This window comes from Vulpes vulpes, chromosome 4 (assembly GCF_048418805.1).
Source record: "Vulpes vulpes isolate BD-2025 chromosome 4, VulVul3, whole genome shotgun sequence".
Lineage (NCBI taxonomy): Eukaryota > Metazoa > Chordata > Mammalia > Carnivora > Canidae > Vulpes > Vulpes vulpes.
Window position 1 is genome coordinate 135,547,069 of NC_132783.1, and position 16,386 is coordinate 135,563,454.

The following is a 16,386-nucleotide window of genomic DNA, read 5'->3' on the forward strand; positions in this document are numbered from 1 at the left end:
ACAGAGACAATGTTGGAGGTGAGAAAAAATATGAAGAAAATATACTTGAAGGGGAAAAAATAATAATTCCCTAAGGAAGGAAGGATGGAAAGTAGGAGAAAAGAAAGAAGAAAAGAAAAGAAATATAAAAAATTCAAGAGAAAATGAAAAAAAAATGCATTACAAGCAGATTTTTTTAGAAATAGAAAATTTAACAAAAAAAGGGAAATATTGTGGGAAAGATGACAAAAATGGAGATTAAAATTCATATTTTTTGCTTTTTGATATCAAACTAGGTAAGCATAGAAATCAAGTCCAGAGTTGTTCAATTGGTTCAATTGGTTCTGTTTATAATCACAATAATTAATGTGAACATTATCAACAATAGCATTAACCAAGTTCTTCTTTTTATTTCTTTGAATCCAAATATTTCCCCTAACTTTATCTTTCAAAATTCAGTCATTGGTCTTTATTGTCGTGAGATGGGGAGGGAGATAAATTACATCCCTTCATGGCTGTGTAGTGCTTATCCACGTGTCCTATTACTACACAGAGTCCTATCATTTTAAGTAGAAGATGAACGCTCTACATATTCAAAAAAAATGTTGAATCTGTACAAAAGAACTTCTGTACATTTAAGTACATTTAAGTTGATATCAATCCTGGGAAATCTGTGTGGTTTAATACAAAGGATGGCACCTGTCACAACTGAATGTTTATTACACCTTGAGTTGAGTAAAATCTGCATACTTGAATTTACACAATATTATAATTATATAAACCTATTGTTATTATAATTATATAAACCTATATTGTTATATAAATCTATTGGTATAGATTTTTGTACATGTATATTGTTTATCATTATGAGAATGCTTAAAATGATATATCAGTATTTTCTCTCCATGCATGTTAGATTTTAAAGGGATGCTTTCTCAGTATGGCGATTTTTCTTTTTTAAAGATTTTATTTATTTATTTGAGGGAGAGAGGGAGAGAGCACGAGTGGAGGGACAAAGGCGGAGGGAGAGAAATACTCCCCACTAAGCAGGGAACCTGACACAGGGCTTGATCCCAGGACCCCAGGGTAATGCCCTGAGCCAGGCCAGCTGCTTAACTAACTGAGCCACCTGGGCACCCCCAGGATGATGATTTCTTTAAATATTGTTTACCTCATATACACTGTATATTTGGATCTCAATAATAATCTAGTTATCATTAAAAGAAAAATCAAGGGATCCCTGGGTGGCCCAGCGGTTTGGCGCCTGCCTTTGGCCCAGGGCGCGATCCTGGAGACCCGGGATTAAATCCCACGTCAGGCTCCCGGTGCATGGAGCCTGCTTCTCCCTCTGCCTATGTCTCTGCCTCTCTCTCTCTCTCTCTCTCTCTCTCTCTCTCTCTCTGTGACTATCATAAATAAATAAAAATTAAAAAAAAAAAAAAAGAAAAATCAAGATGTAGGAAGATCATGAAAAACCTATTCAGAGGAATTATGTTCAAGTGAAATGGTTTGAAAACCACTGTGCGTAAGTGCTAATATTGGTGAGATTATGAATAAGCATGGTTTAAAAATCATCAGTGTGATGTCTTGAGAAAGACAAAGATTGGAATCTGCTTCCCTGTAGGATAGTTTTTTTTTTATTATAGATAATTCATTATCTGGTTTAGTTTCATTCTTATTATACAGAATACTTATCTCATGAAAATCATTGACTATATCAATATTGTGAATGCTTATTATGTGAAAGATACTAAGATCGATTAGGCTCTAAAATATTTTAATAATACTTCCATTCCGTTTTGGCTGTACTTCCGCAGGATCTGTTCCAAACCCTTTCCACTTTTCTTAGTTTTATATTCACTTATATTAATTGAATCCACCATATTTATTGAGAAATCAAAGTTATTTGAAGTGATGTCTCTCCTCACTCTCTATTTTCTTAGCTCCTTCCTACCCTCCAGCCTCAGGCCAAAAGGCATTTGTACAACTGCCAAAAAGCAATTTTTCCACTTATGTTTTCAGTTATAGCCCAACCTGTATGCTGTATGCTTCAATTCTCATTCTCCTTAGTAACTTTTAATTTAACTGAACAGGTAGATAATCAACAAACACAGAGAAAATCACAACACTGCTTTTGCCATTTTTTTCTCTTCAAATTGCTTCCCTCCTTTTAAATTACTAAGTTCTAAGAATTAATATTTCACAGTTTAAACTACTTATTTTTTGCCTTACATTCCCCTGTCTTGTAAATTCCTTACTCTCAACCATTAAAAATAATGGGGATTCACTAATCACAAATCTAATCGTTCCTAAGCCCACATTTTCCTCGACTTTCTTGAAGTAGGTTGTATTTCCTTCTCTTACTCATTAAACATCTGAGTTCTTTGTTTTTTCAATCTTTACCACTACTTGATTTGTATTTGTATTTCTAATTTTTGTTTGAAATAAAGTCCTTAGTATGCTTACATAAACAAACAAACAAAACAAAACATGAGTTACCACAATCCATATTCCTATCACCATAAGGTGAGGGATATTTCAATCGTAAATTGGTAAATAACTGCATTACCTTTTGCAGGAAGACAGAAAGGCACAGAGGAAAAAAGTGAAATGTTTGAAAAATTATTAAGAATTTGATCCCATTTATATAATAGAGGACACAGGACAGCCAGTGTAAAGACCTAATTTTATGATTATGAGTTTAGATATAGATGTTCTGTGCTAAAATAGGAAAAGACATTAATGTGCAAATAGCCATAGACCATTGAAAATAGACATATTGCATCCATTCATGAATGAAGCAAGAGCTGTCTCCCCAGGTGTGAGGGAAGGATCAGGGTGAGAAATCCCCATGGCTATGCTAGTTTTACATGCTGGGGAAGTTGTGATAATTCCCCCTGGTACCTATGAGGGGAAACAGCAAATACAAGACCCTATGCCAGAGACCACCAATCAAGAACTTGGGCTAAGGGTCCTCCTGGGAGAGGACAGAGTCCTGTGACAGCACAGCCAATGGCCACCCACAGGATCAAGTTAGAAGTACCAAGAATGTCCTGCCAATGGAAGTGATCTTGTTCAAAAAGATGGTCCCGTAACTTGAGGCTACCCAGGGCCATGTACATCTGCTCCAACAGCTGCTCTTTGGTGTACAGGTGCCAGTCTCTCAGAAAGCATCTGTACAAAGCCCACTGCAGTATTTGCACCTGGTGCAATGACCTTCATCAGAGCCTCCATATGTTCTAGCAACCAACTACCAAAGCATGCCTGACTCGTGAAATGCACTCACCTTCTGTACTTCCTTTGAGAGGATCTTGCTCTTTCATTTTTTGTTCGTTTGCTGATGATTTTATTTATTTGACAGAGAGCACAAACAAGAGGAGTGAGAGAGACAGAAGCAAGATTCCCACTGAGGAGGGAGCCTGATGGGAGGCTTAATCCCAGGATCCTGGGATCATGACCTGAGCTAAAGGCAGATATTTAACCGACTAAGCCATGCAGGTACCCTGATCTTACCCTTTTGTGCATTCCAGGCACCAATGCACTCCATAGGGTACCTGAAGATAAACGTGTGGGTGGACCTGTGACCTTCCCATCCAGCCTTGCAGTGGGCCTCCTTAAAGATATTGATGATGTCGCACCACTGAACCCTGAAGTCAGCTCCTCTAGCTACTATGGGCCAAAAGCATGTGACCTGGGTCAGCCTCAGGTTCATCAGATGCCATTTAGAAAGGTCCTGCCTTCCCAGCAGTGGGGAAAGTGGATGGAGATATATGGATTAAGTGGCTCTGGCTCCAGCAGAGGGTTGCTCAAAATAATAGCTGGTGGATGCCACTAGGAATAGGACGAGGTGAGTGGTGTCCTTTTTTTCCATTTGCACCTGTTCCCTCATGGAGGGAAGCCCCCACCCCCTCCATGAGGCACCTTTTATTTTAGACCAACTAAACCTATTTAATACAAAAATTATTTTAAAACTGTTTTTAAAATGAAAATAATGTAAGTGAAAAGCTCAACATGATTCACTAGATTATGACAATGCAATTAAAAGATAATAGGTGCAAATTATCCATGAGCATAAAAAAAATGATCCAAATAAATGACCTAATCAGAAATCAAAGTACAAAATGAGAGGTAAAAACAATGAGAGGAAAATAACCACGGCTGCAAGACGTTTGCAATAATATTAGTGTAGCATCTACGTCTTTCAGATGCAGAATGAGAAGGCGGAGAAAAACAGTTGAAAAATTGACACCAGGGATGTCTGGGTGGCTCAGTAGTTGAGTGCCTGCCTTCAACCCAGGGCTTGATCCTGGAGTTCCAGGATGGAGACCGACATGGAGCTCCCTGCAGGGAGCCTGCTTCTCCCTCTGCCTATGTCTCTGCCTCTCTCTCTGTGTCTCTCATACCTCTCATGAATAAATAAATATAATCTTTAAAAAGAAGAAAAACTGACACCAATAATCCCTAGAATTTGGTAAAAAAGGGTAACTTTTCAAAGGAAAGTTTGAGTTTATAGTTCAAAGAAGCTCCTTGAACTGCAAAAATGATAGTTAAAAGAAAACCATATTGTCAAAGTACAGAAAAGCAGAGGCTAAGGGAAAAATCTTAGAGTCAGAGGATGTACTTGTTACACAGAGAGGAATGATGATATTAATAGTCATCTTCTCATTAAAAATGGGGTGGTGCTGGCCAGAGAAGCCAAGATAGAGGCCAGGACATTTCCTTTTTTGTTTCTGTTTTGTTTCTTAAATTTAATTTACATTCAACTAATTAACATACAATATATTATTAGCTTCAGATGTAGCAGTCAGTGATTAATCAATTGCATATAACACCCAGTGCTCATTATGTCACGTGCCCTCCTTAATACCCGTCATCCAGTTACCTCAACCACCTACACACCTCTCCTCCAGCAACCCTCAGTTTGTTTCCTATGGTTAAGAATTTCTTATGGTTTGTCTCCCTCTCTGATTTAGTCTTATTTTCCCTTCCCTTCCCCTATGATCCTATTTTGTTTCTTAAATCCCACATATGAGTGAAATCATATGATAATTGTCTTTCTCTGATTGATTTATTTCTCTTAGCATAATACCCTCTAGATCTGTCCATGTTGCTAATGGCAAGATTTCATTTTTTTGATGGTTGAGTAGTATCCCATTGTATATATACCACATCATCTTTATCCATTCATCTGTGAATGGACATCTTGGCTCTTTCCATAGTTTGGTTGTTGTGGACATTGCTGCTATAAACTGTGGGGTGCAGGTGTCCCTTCAGATCACTACATTTGTATCTTTGGCATAAATACCTAGTAGTGCAATTGCTGGGTGATAGGGTAGTACTATTTTTAACTTTTTGAATAATCGCCATACTCTCCTCCAGAGTGGATTCCCAGAGGCCAGGACATGTCCTGAGGACTGAGAGTGAAGGGAGGACCATAGTTAGGTAAAAGTTGGAAAACTTTAAGTTATAACATAAAACTAAGTTATGTAGGATTTTATTGGTATGAGAATAGAAAAAGTAGATCAATAGAACAGAGTAAAGAATTCAGGAAGAGACAAACACAAGTACATTTAATTCTGGACAGAGGTGCCAAAGCATTTCAATGGGGCAAAGGGAGTCCTTTAAACAAATAGCCCTGCACTAATAAACAATCTTAATCCCAGTTAGTAGCATATAGAAATGTTGAGATGGAGCCAAATTTAAATGTGAAAGCTAAAACTCTAAAAGTTTAGAAAAAATAATAGTGGATTCTCTATTCAACCTGAGGGAGGCAAAGATTTCTTAGAACACAGAAAGGAATAACAAGAAAGATAAGACACTAAAGATAAATTAGGCTTCCTTAAAATCTGACTTCATCAACATAGGAAAATTAATAAAATGCACAAGCAAAACCTATAAAAGACAAAAGGCTGGCATAAAAAATTATGTAAAGTACTTTAACAATGAATAAGATAAGCAATCTAATAAAAATGGGCAAAACAACTTATGTACCTCACAGAGAAAGATACACAAGTGTTCGATAAGCATGAGAGAAAATATTCAACATAATTCATTAGGAAAGTGTGAGTTAAAAATCAAATTTATATGCACTCACTAGAATGACTAAAATTTAAAAGGTTATCAGCACCAAATGTTGACCAGGATATGGAACTACTAGATCTCTCGTATATGCTGGTGAGAATATAAATAATACACCCTCTTAGAAAAAAGAAAATTTGGTAGCCTATCATAAAGGAATACATCTGTCCCTGATCTTATTTACCCAAGGTCAGTGAAATCCCATGTCTATAAATAGTTTTACACAAGAATGTCCAGAGCCACTTTATGTACAGTCAAAAACTGGAAGCGGCCCTACTTTAGAAATAGGAAATATTTTATGGTAAATCCGTATAACAAATTTGTGTATCAATTTAAAAAAAGTCCTAAAACATACAAAAAAAGATTCATCTCAGAGACACATTGGAAAATGAACCAGATACAAAAAATTATATGCTGTGTGATTCTATTTATATTATGTTCTAGAACTGGCAAAACCAATGGATGATAGAAAAGAAAAAAAGTCATATCTATTTACCTCTGTGGAGGGTGAGGGTATTGATTGCAAACAGCTATGTGCTTCTGAGGTGACTTGAATCTTAAGCCTTAACAACAGTGTATTCCTTTGTCAAAACTCACTAAATTTTACGTTTAAGCTTTGCTCATTTCACTCTAATTGAATTTTATCTCAAAGAAACAAAGGAATGGCAAACAAATATTGAACTCTAGGTACGAGTTTTTTGTTTTGCTTTAGTGGCGTAGGTTACCAATTTTGAAGCTGTCTTCTGTTTGCTAAGCTTAAGCAAATGTGTGAAGATATTGAGGTTAATGCGAACCAGGTTTGTCATTGTCTTTGAAAGGAGTTAAAAAAATATATATATATATATATAAAACCCACCAACAACTAGGTGCCCTGAATTGTTGGATAAAATTAGAGACATCAATATGAACTTGTTGTTTTAATAGAGACGTATTTCCAAGTCTGTTCACTGAGAAGGCAGAGAAGCTGTGAGTACACTTGGTTCCCAGGTTGGTTTTCTAAGAACTGTTGTTCATTGAAAAGGGAGCAGGGAATGCAGCTGACAGTGGGGCCGATCCATAAAGAGTATGGGGATACGTCAAAAGGACACAGGAGACAGCCACGTACATGCAGAGAGAGGGAGAAAGAGAGGATACAGGGCTATTGTTGCAACTTTTCTGTAAATGTGAAATTAAATCCAAGTGAAATATATAACAAAATATATTCTAGTAGATGTCTTAAAAATGGTTGAAAACCCCTGAACCATTCTATGCGGTCTAGCTGAACCCAGTCACAGAATTCTGACTCTATTCTTTTTTATTTTTTTAAATAATACTTTCACAATGAATGCCTATTTTCTACCTCCCTGTCACAATCTGTCCCTCAGAATTCACCTAAAGGGCTCCCTTCTCCGTGAGACCTTACATGACGACCTTTAGGTGTGACTGTGTAGACCATGCAGATGTAACTTATGACTGCTTTCTTTATTACTCTTACTTTTTTTTGCTATGTCTTTGTTTTAAAACTTCCAAACTCTAAGAGGCAGAGGCACTACTCTATCGTTGCCAGCCTAACTAATACAAACCTACTTTGCCTGAGCCAAGCAGGCGCTTAATATTTTCCATTCCATTGTTTTTGGTCTGAGATAAACATATCCCAATGAAAGCCTGGCATTAAAAGATACGTAATTCTTTGTGAGTTTTTATGCTTCTACTTTAAAACTTGTTTGTAAGAAGCTGAACTTATATTAGAAAGTTAAGTTGTTGTAGGGTTTGGAACGGATGCTATTCTCTTGAAATCTGAACTCGTTTCTTACGTGCAAATATATTTTAACTTGGGAATTAGTTTAATAAATTAAAACGTGAGTCGGTTCATGACCTTACATTTGCTAATCTTTCTTATAGGGTTTAGTCTCTTATAGGATATTATCTCTAGTGTTCAGTTGAAATGTTTTCATACCTTGGCACTATTTGAATCGCATGTATCGAAACTACTGAATTTCCTGGTCCTTGCCAGATATGACATGGTCTTGGTAGGCAGATAGCATCATTACATGAAAGCCTTTGTCTTTGTGGGTTCTGGACTGACAAGAGGAAGAGGGAGTGAACAGATGTTTTCGAACTCCAGTGGCCATCTGCTGAGCCCTAAGCAACGCTCCTGCCAGAGGAGCAATCTGCAGAGCACTTACTCATAAAACACCCATTTTGTGAATGAAATGAGTTTAGTGGTCTCTGAGGCTGTCACTTTGTCATCCTCTGTCAGTACTAAAATTAATGTGGAAATAAAAGTAAACAAAGCATCTTTCCTTCCTGTGTTTCCAAAAATTTATCGACTTGTTTAAACATCTGACTCTAGTGCAAACAAACATGGTTTTATTATAATTGCATTTAAATCTTGATGAAAAGCAGCAACCTCTCATCAGAGTTTTCTCTCTTTAGGCATACAGGCTTAAACCTGAACTCTGTTCTACTCTTCAGGTAGAAGACCCACATTTTGTTTTTATGTTTTGTGTTTTTTTTAAATTATTTTACAGAAGTATTTCCCCCTCTAGATATACCAAATGACATATACGAATATCCATATGGACTAATATCACATACTAAAATCTGCATTAGTCGACCAGGGATGCTGTAACAAAATACTGCAGGCTGTGTGGTTTAAACAACAGAAATTTATTTCTCACAATTCTGGAGGCAAGAAAGCCAAGATTGAAGGGTCAGCATATTGGTTTCCTCTGAGGGCCTTATGGGAAGGGTCTGTTCGGGTCTCTCTGCTTGCCTTGTAGATGGCACCTTCTCGCTGCGTCTCTGCATCATGGTCCCTCATGTGTGCAGGTGTTCTGCTTCCCTAGATTCCTTCAAAGCCCCTCTATCATGTGATTTGTCTTCCCTTAACCTAGATGCCCTTTATTCTTGTCACTGCTGAGACATGGCATGGGACCATTCTTCCTCAGTTTCTCCTCTTTCACCCATTTAATATTTCATCATTTAATGAACTCCTACTATTAGGCATAGCGTTAATTACTGAAGAGATAACAAATATGATATACTTCCTCCCCCATGATATGTAGTGGGGAGATGACCTCTGTGTTTGTGTACCTACACATGGCAAACGGTCTTGTAAAGTAGGTAAAGACAGTCATAGGTGAGAGTCTAAGAGAACTAGTTTAGCTTTACATGTGTTTAATTTGAGGAAACTGGAGTTGCCAATGAGGAAATTGTATAGAAATGCTAAAACTAGCAGCAGAGTTGCAATTTATTGCCCTAGAGGTAGTGGATGAAATCAATTATAACACTAAAGATATTAAAAGATTTCCCTGGCAGCAGACATGTGGAGAAAGAGGAGAAAAAGCAGAAAGGTTGGAATTTAGATGATCATGCATTGGGCAAAAATACAGCAGACGCTGCTCCTCAACTTTAGGATTTCAGAAATTCCTAGATTTTATGAAATTTCAAGGTAATAATTAATCTCTAGAGTTTGACCATATTTTAATAATTTAGAACCTATTCCCTTTACTAAAGATCGAAATTCTACAGGTGAAAGCTGGAGTGGGATGCATTCATTCTCTTGTCCTGGTATCACACATACAGCCCAAAGTTTTGCCTTTTGCCTTAGTCCTCCTCAAGGCTTTCTTGGAACTGCTGAGTCATGGCTTCCCTTCTCAAGTTTGGATTATCTCCATCGATTTTCCTTTCACCGTCTAATCCAGGGCTGATGTGTAGACTTCTTTTCTCTCATCCCAGCAGCCTCCATCACTGATACCTTCACCTGGGGATCTCTCTCAAGTGAACATGGAGACCAGAATGGCCTCTACTTCCACTGGTCTCAGAGACAAGCACCCAGAGAGTTTTCTCTTTCTTTGCCAGCTATTTTGGGATATAATGGACATGTAACATTATGCAAGTTTAAGGTGTACAAGTGATGATTTGGTCCACATATGTACGGCAAATTGTTTACCACAACAAGATTGGCTGACTCACCCTTTGCCTCACACAATTACCATTTGTTGTTGTTTTTGTTAAGATGAGGCCATTGAAGCTTTACTCTTATAGCAACTTTTAAGTATACCATACAGTGATTTTACTCACTATCCTGCATCTTAGATACCCAGAACTGAGCTTATAAATTAAGAGTTTGTACCCCTGATCAACATCTTCTCATTTTCCAACCCCTCAGCCCCTAGCAACCACCATTTTGTACCCCCTGTTTCTATGAGTACAATTTTTATAGGTTCTACATGCAAGTTAGATAATACAATATCTTTCTCTGACATACAGATTTCTTATACTAGGTCTTAAGGCAAATTACCAGAGGGAAAGTGAAGATAGAAACAATTGACAGATGAGGCAATGGCAAAGCTTAGTAAATTCTTAAGCCAAAAGCCATTGTACTTAAATCTCTGCCTTCCACTTAAGATTGTAAAAATAAAGATTATTCGGGGTTCAGATTCTGGCTTCAGATTTTGGAGAATAGGATTCTCACATTTCTCCTACCCTCAATCTTCTACCTCTACCCAAGCAAAGTCAAGGGGTCTTGAAACCTCTGCCCACTATATCCACTATGTCTGTAAGAAAAATTAACTCTGATGATGCAAATTAGACAGAATGAGGCCTGCCTCTCTCTCTCTCTCTCTCTCTCTCTCTGTGTGTCTCACTTTTAAACAAGAGACTCAAAAAATTAATTTTTTTATCTTAAGCATTGTTTCAAATACCACATTCATATGGTCCAAGATTTATTTTCTTTAGCCTAATTCTCATTTCAAGGAAAAGTTTTAAGTGAGGTGGGATACTGGTGCAGTGAGATTCAAAAACTAAATATATCTCAAACAGAACTTTGAAGTATAGATGTCAGTGTGATCAGAGGAATGGCAATTCTTTAAAGTTTACAATCCTCTTTCTGATACTAGAGTAGGTATAAAGAAGTATTTGGAAGATGCATTTCTTCAGATAAGGATAGTTATTTTAACTAATGAAAACATGACTGCAGTCAAGTAGCAACTGGATATTCTTTACCATTATACATGAACTCTAGCCCTAGTCATTCTCAAACTTTTTGCACCTATCAGTGAGTTATCACTAATTCCAGGAAGCCTAGGGATACCTAGGCACTACCATTGCACACTCACATACAACACACACTCACATTTTTTTGATAAGACAGCATAAGTGTTTCCATAAACTTAGATGGAAAATCCCAATCACGTATAAAACCAAAGAGAAGACAGGATCCTCCTCCAGAAACACATTTGTAAATTAAATTAAGATCTGTATTCTATCTCCTGTTCTCTCCTATAGGCATTTTCCTATTAAATCTTTTATCAAATATTTTGACTACAAGGAACTACAACTCACATACAACAATTGCACAGACAAAATTCAGCAAATGAAAACCTCAAAGGCTGTAATGACTGGATCAATAGTAGTATTTCTCCATACAATATTAATCTTATTCCACTCATTATTCTATGATGAAATTTTATCTAAATTTTCCTTAAAATTCATTTATTGTAAAGTGTGTAAAGTTTTGTTAAAAAGAGTACTTGTGGTTAACTATTTTTACAATTAATTATATGGGAAAGCATTTTTTTAAGATTTTATTTTATTTATTCATGAAAGACAGAGAGAGAGAGAGAGAGAGAGGGAGAGAGGCAGAGACACAGGCAGAGGGAGAAGCAGGCTCCATGTAGGGAGCCCGATGTGGGACTCGATCCTAGGTCCCGAGGATCATGCCCCAGGCTGAAGGCGACGCCAAACCACTGGGCCATCTGGGCTGCCCTGAAAGCATTTTTTAAAAAGATTTTATTTATTCATGAGAGACACACACAGAGAGAGGCAGAGATGTAGGCAGAGAGGGAGAAGCAGGCCCCCTCTGGGGAGCCTGGTACAGAATTTGATCTCAGGACCCCAGGATCACAACCTGAGCCACAGGCAGATGCTCAACCCAGGTGCCCCTATCTGAAAGCATTTAAAGCCCTGTTCACCTATTTCTCAACGAAACAAAATAAAGCCTAATCATTCTGCTGCTGTAAAAATTAGTTTAAAAATAATACAACTTTGATTGAAGGACAGTCCCTCTTGAGGATTGAATTTCTCTCATTCTTTAGTTTTATCCGTACCTTATTTTATCTTGAACTAGCTTCTAAAATATAGCACTGAAAAGAGTGTGAGAGCAACTGAATCAAGTTCTCTAGGGGAGTCTACTCACTTTCTCCTAAGGGAAATGAGGAATGCATGTGGCTGTTGAAGGATGATGCTCTTCTTTTTTATTTATGTTTTTCCCAAATAAAAGCATTTTCTAGTGAGGATGGGAGAACTCAGTTCTTTCAGACATTGGCTGAATAGATTAAATCAGAATATTGTTCTTGCTACCTCCTGATTTCCCTAATCCTTCTCAACTTTCACTTAATGAATGTCTTTCTTTGAGCCATAATTCATCTGCTATAGACCGTGCAGGTTCAAGGAAGGGTAGTAATTTCCTAAGGGGACTTGACTTTCAGGGAAATTCCAACAAAAAACTAATTTTAAACTTAATGTTTGTTATAAATCACACCTAAGAAGCCCAAGGGAGTTTTCTTTTTGAATGCTTTCAAGTCAAACCAAACTAAACAAAAAGGAAATTTAATGGTTGATAAGCATGGATGGAAGTCAGAAGAAAATATTCTGTGTTTATTTGGTTCTTTTGGTTCTATTCTGTAACCATTTGTAAACTCTTCAGTTTTCACACACTGAATATATAACTTATCAATAATGTTATCAGGTGAATATCAAGAGTGCTACCAATAGGTGAGCTAATGCTTAAAACAACAAAGATTAAAAAAAAAAAAAAAGAATTCCAATAAGTCCTTCCAGTTCTTTCTAGGTAAAGGAATGAGCAGTGGGCCTTTTTCTTTTTCTTTTTTTTTTTTTTTTGATAAGACAGCATAAGTGTTTCCATAAACTTAGATGGAAAATCCCAATCACATATAAAACCAAAGAGAAGACAGGATCCTCCTCCAGAAACACATTTGTAAATTAAATTAACTTAAGATCTATATTCTATCTCCTGTTCTCTCCTATAGGCATTTTCCTATTAAATCTTTTATCAAATATTTTGACTACAGGGAACTAATGAGGATAGACAAATGAGTATACAAATTCTTAGCCATTCGTAATTCTTCCATTCTAGTAAAATTTTCCTTCAAGTTTGGCTGAAGGATTGCACAAGATAGGAAGCACTCTAGAGCTGCATTCCTGGTACCATTACAACCATGATAGGGTACAAAACCTCCACAACATCAGCCCAGGTGTCATAAACCTCATTCTTAGTTTTAATTAGGAACAACATATACTAAGGTTTGATGTTTTCACCTATACAGATGCAAATTAGGTGGGTCTAGCCATTAGAAAAAAAATTGAAATATTGATATCTGTTGCAATGAATAAGTAGTACATTAAAATATATTGAAATAAACATGTATATTACTACTCATTTTTGTATTTGCATGTATATGCTTAAATACATATGGGAAGCTGTACCTGTAGTTAAAGGCACTATTTCTGAGGACTAATAGATTCAGATTTCCATTTATTAGTTGTATGCCATTGGGCGTGTTGCTTAGTCTTTCTAACACTTGCTTAGTCTTTCTGAAAGTTATTTTCCAGTATACAAAATTTGGGCAATTCTCTTTGACATCTCATGATTGCTCTGAGAATTATGCAAGAAAATTGTGCATAAATGAAAGCGATTGGCCCATAGAAGATAATTCAGGGTGTCCACCATACCTATTATTGAACTTCAGCAATTTTTGATATTATAAAGGATTATTGAAGGGAGACATTACTCAGAATTCCTAAAATTTGATACTACTCTGAATTTTTATCTTCTGTTATCCATCAACAAATATCCCTTTCTTCATTTTACTTATTAATACAAATGTGGTTTTTAAAAATGTTTTCACCCCTTGGATCAATACCTTGTTTGAGGCTCAGGTGTGTCTTCTAACTAGTTTAAACTCATCATGGTAATATGATTGCTTTTGCCAGTCAATGGTAGGGTTACACTGCAACAGCATAAATTTGACAATGACACCAAAGAGTAAGTCCTCTGCTAAATTCTAGGAATATGTTCTCATTCTCAAAAAAGTTACATGTAATCTCTTCTTATTTCAAACATAGTCATATTGAATGTTCCGTCTGAAAATGATAAAGCCATCTTGAAACATGAAGGGGGGTAGCATGAGAAAAATAAGGATATTATCATGAAATCAAGACCCAGAGATTAAAATAATAAACTCTGGAATAATTCTGTCTTTGTACATTTTATATGGGAGATGTTTTGGGTCTTACATTTTAATTATTTCAAGTGGCCTTTATCCTACTTTGAATAGAAAGTAATTTCACCCACATTGGTAAAGTGGAAAGTCAAGTTCAAGATGTTGGTGCTTGTTGGCTAATGCTTGCCAAACACAGATACACTTTTTTTTTTCTAAAAGTAAGCATTAATACTTCTGACTAAAATATTTCCCATTCTTCTGTAAATATAATATTTGTCTCTTGAGGCACCTGGGTGGTTCAGTGATTGAGCATCTGCCTTTGGCTAAGGTTGTGATCTGGGAATCCTGGGATCAAGTCCACATCAGGCTCCCCGCAGGGAGTCTGCTTCTCCCTTTGCCTATGTCTCTGCCTCTCTCTCTGTGTCTCTCATGAGTAAACAACATCTTTAAAATATATATAGTTGTCTCTATATATTTTTATGTGTTGTCTAATTTGTATTAATTGGATTTACTATCATAAAATGTTCAGATAATTTTGTGATCAAACGTTTCCTACTTGGGGTATGTATTTTTCTTAGCCTTAAAAAAATATCTGTAGACTTTAATTTGTAGAAATTTGGTGGATTAACTATCCATTCTGATGCTGAAAGCAACTGAAGAATGATGGATAAAATATGTCTTAATGAATTGAAGGGGATAGAGAGGATATTGAGATATCAAAAAGGAGATGAAAGGGGGGTCCAGGAGCTCAGTGAAGCACTAAAGCTTACTTTCGCCCTAAAGATATTAGATAAACCTTATTAACTTTCAGGCCACAATGGATAAAGCTCAGAGCCTACTGAGATGTGCAGAAGTGAGCATAAGAGGCCCCTTGCCCCATTAAATTGGGATCCAAGAAGACTTAATCCTCACTTCAGTGTTTAACTGTAATTGCCAGCCTCAATTCCAAAGTATATATAGCTCATGACTGTATAAACCCTGACTCTCAGGATGGGAAGCATTTCTTTTTCTTTCTTTAGGTTCCATAACCTCAAATCAACATCAGAACAAGTTTGCACCAATTCACACTCACGATACCTGGCAGTCTCAATCATACAATTTATTTAAGGTGGTTTTGCTCCCATATGAAATGTCAGAAATGGGAACAATTTCTCTCTAGAGTAACCTACCTTCAACACTGGCCTCAAATTTTTCCTCAAATGAAACTTCCAAAAAAAAAATAAACAAATCGTAAAATATCTAAGAAAAAAATAAACCCCACACAAGTACCACCTTGATATACATTGTCAATTGATGCTTATTCCTATTCTTGCTTTTCTAAGATCTTCAATTTATGACAGTTCCTAGAATTCTTTGATGAAAGTTCTAGTTAACTTTCACATATAGGACGCATCGACATAAAATCTGAAAAGCTGAAGAGAATAAGAAGCAGTCTAGTAGATGACACAGTGATAGGGTTCTTCCACTGGTGGAGATGTTCCTCTGAGAATTGCTCGCTTGTCTACCCAAATGAGCTACACGAGAGCAGGTGAACTGCAACATCCTGCCTCTTTTCTCACAGCTTCCACTTGTCATCCTGAATCATCTTTGTTAGAGTTTCAGAAAGGTGAGATCATTGGCTAGAGATCCTAGTAATTGCTACATTTCTGGATTTTCTGAAAGCTACTGACAGAATCACTGACATTTGGCATACCAGCCCTTTCAAGTTAGCATAAGCCTTTATTTTACTAATTAATATTTTTCCTCAAGACTTTTGTAGTGACAACCATTTTCCTGTAAGACTGAAAAATATGCATGGTTAACAAAAAACACACAAAAAACCAGACAACAGAAGGAAAGCTCAAATAATTCAGAAATTAGAATTACTGAGACAAAATATAAAATGAGTATTTTAAACAATGTTTAAAAAACTTAAAGATAGGATGGAAATATGACTAAGGGGCAAGAGACTATACAAATGATCAAATTGACCTGATAAAATAAATGATCATGACTTTTAGAAGTAAAACAAGAAAATCAATTTTTTAAGAGTGTGAGGGGGTGGGATTATGGGGGAGGAGCAGAGGATGAGTGATTGAGAGAGAGAGAATGTTTTTCTGTG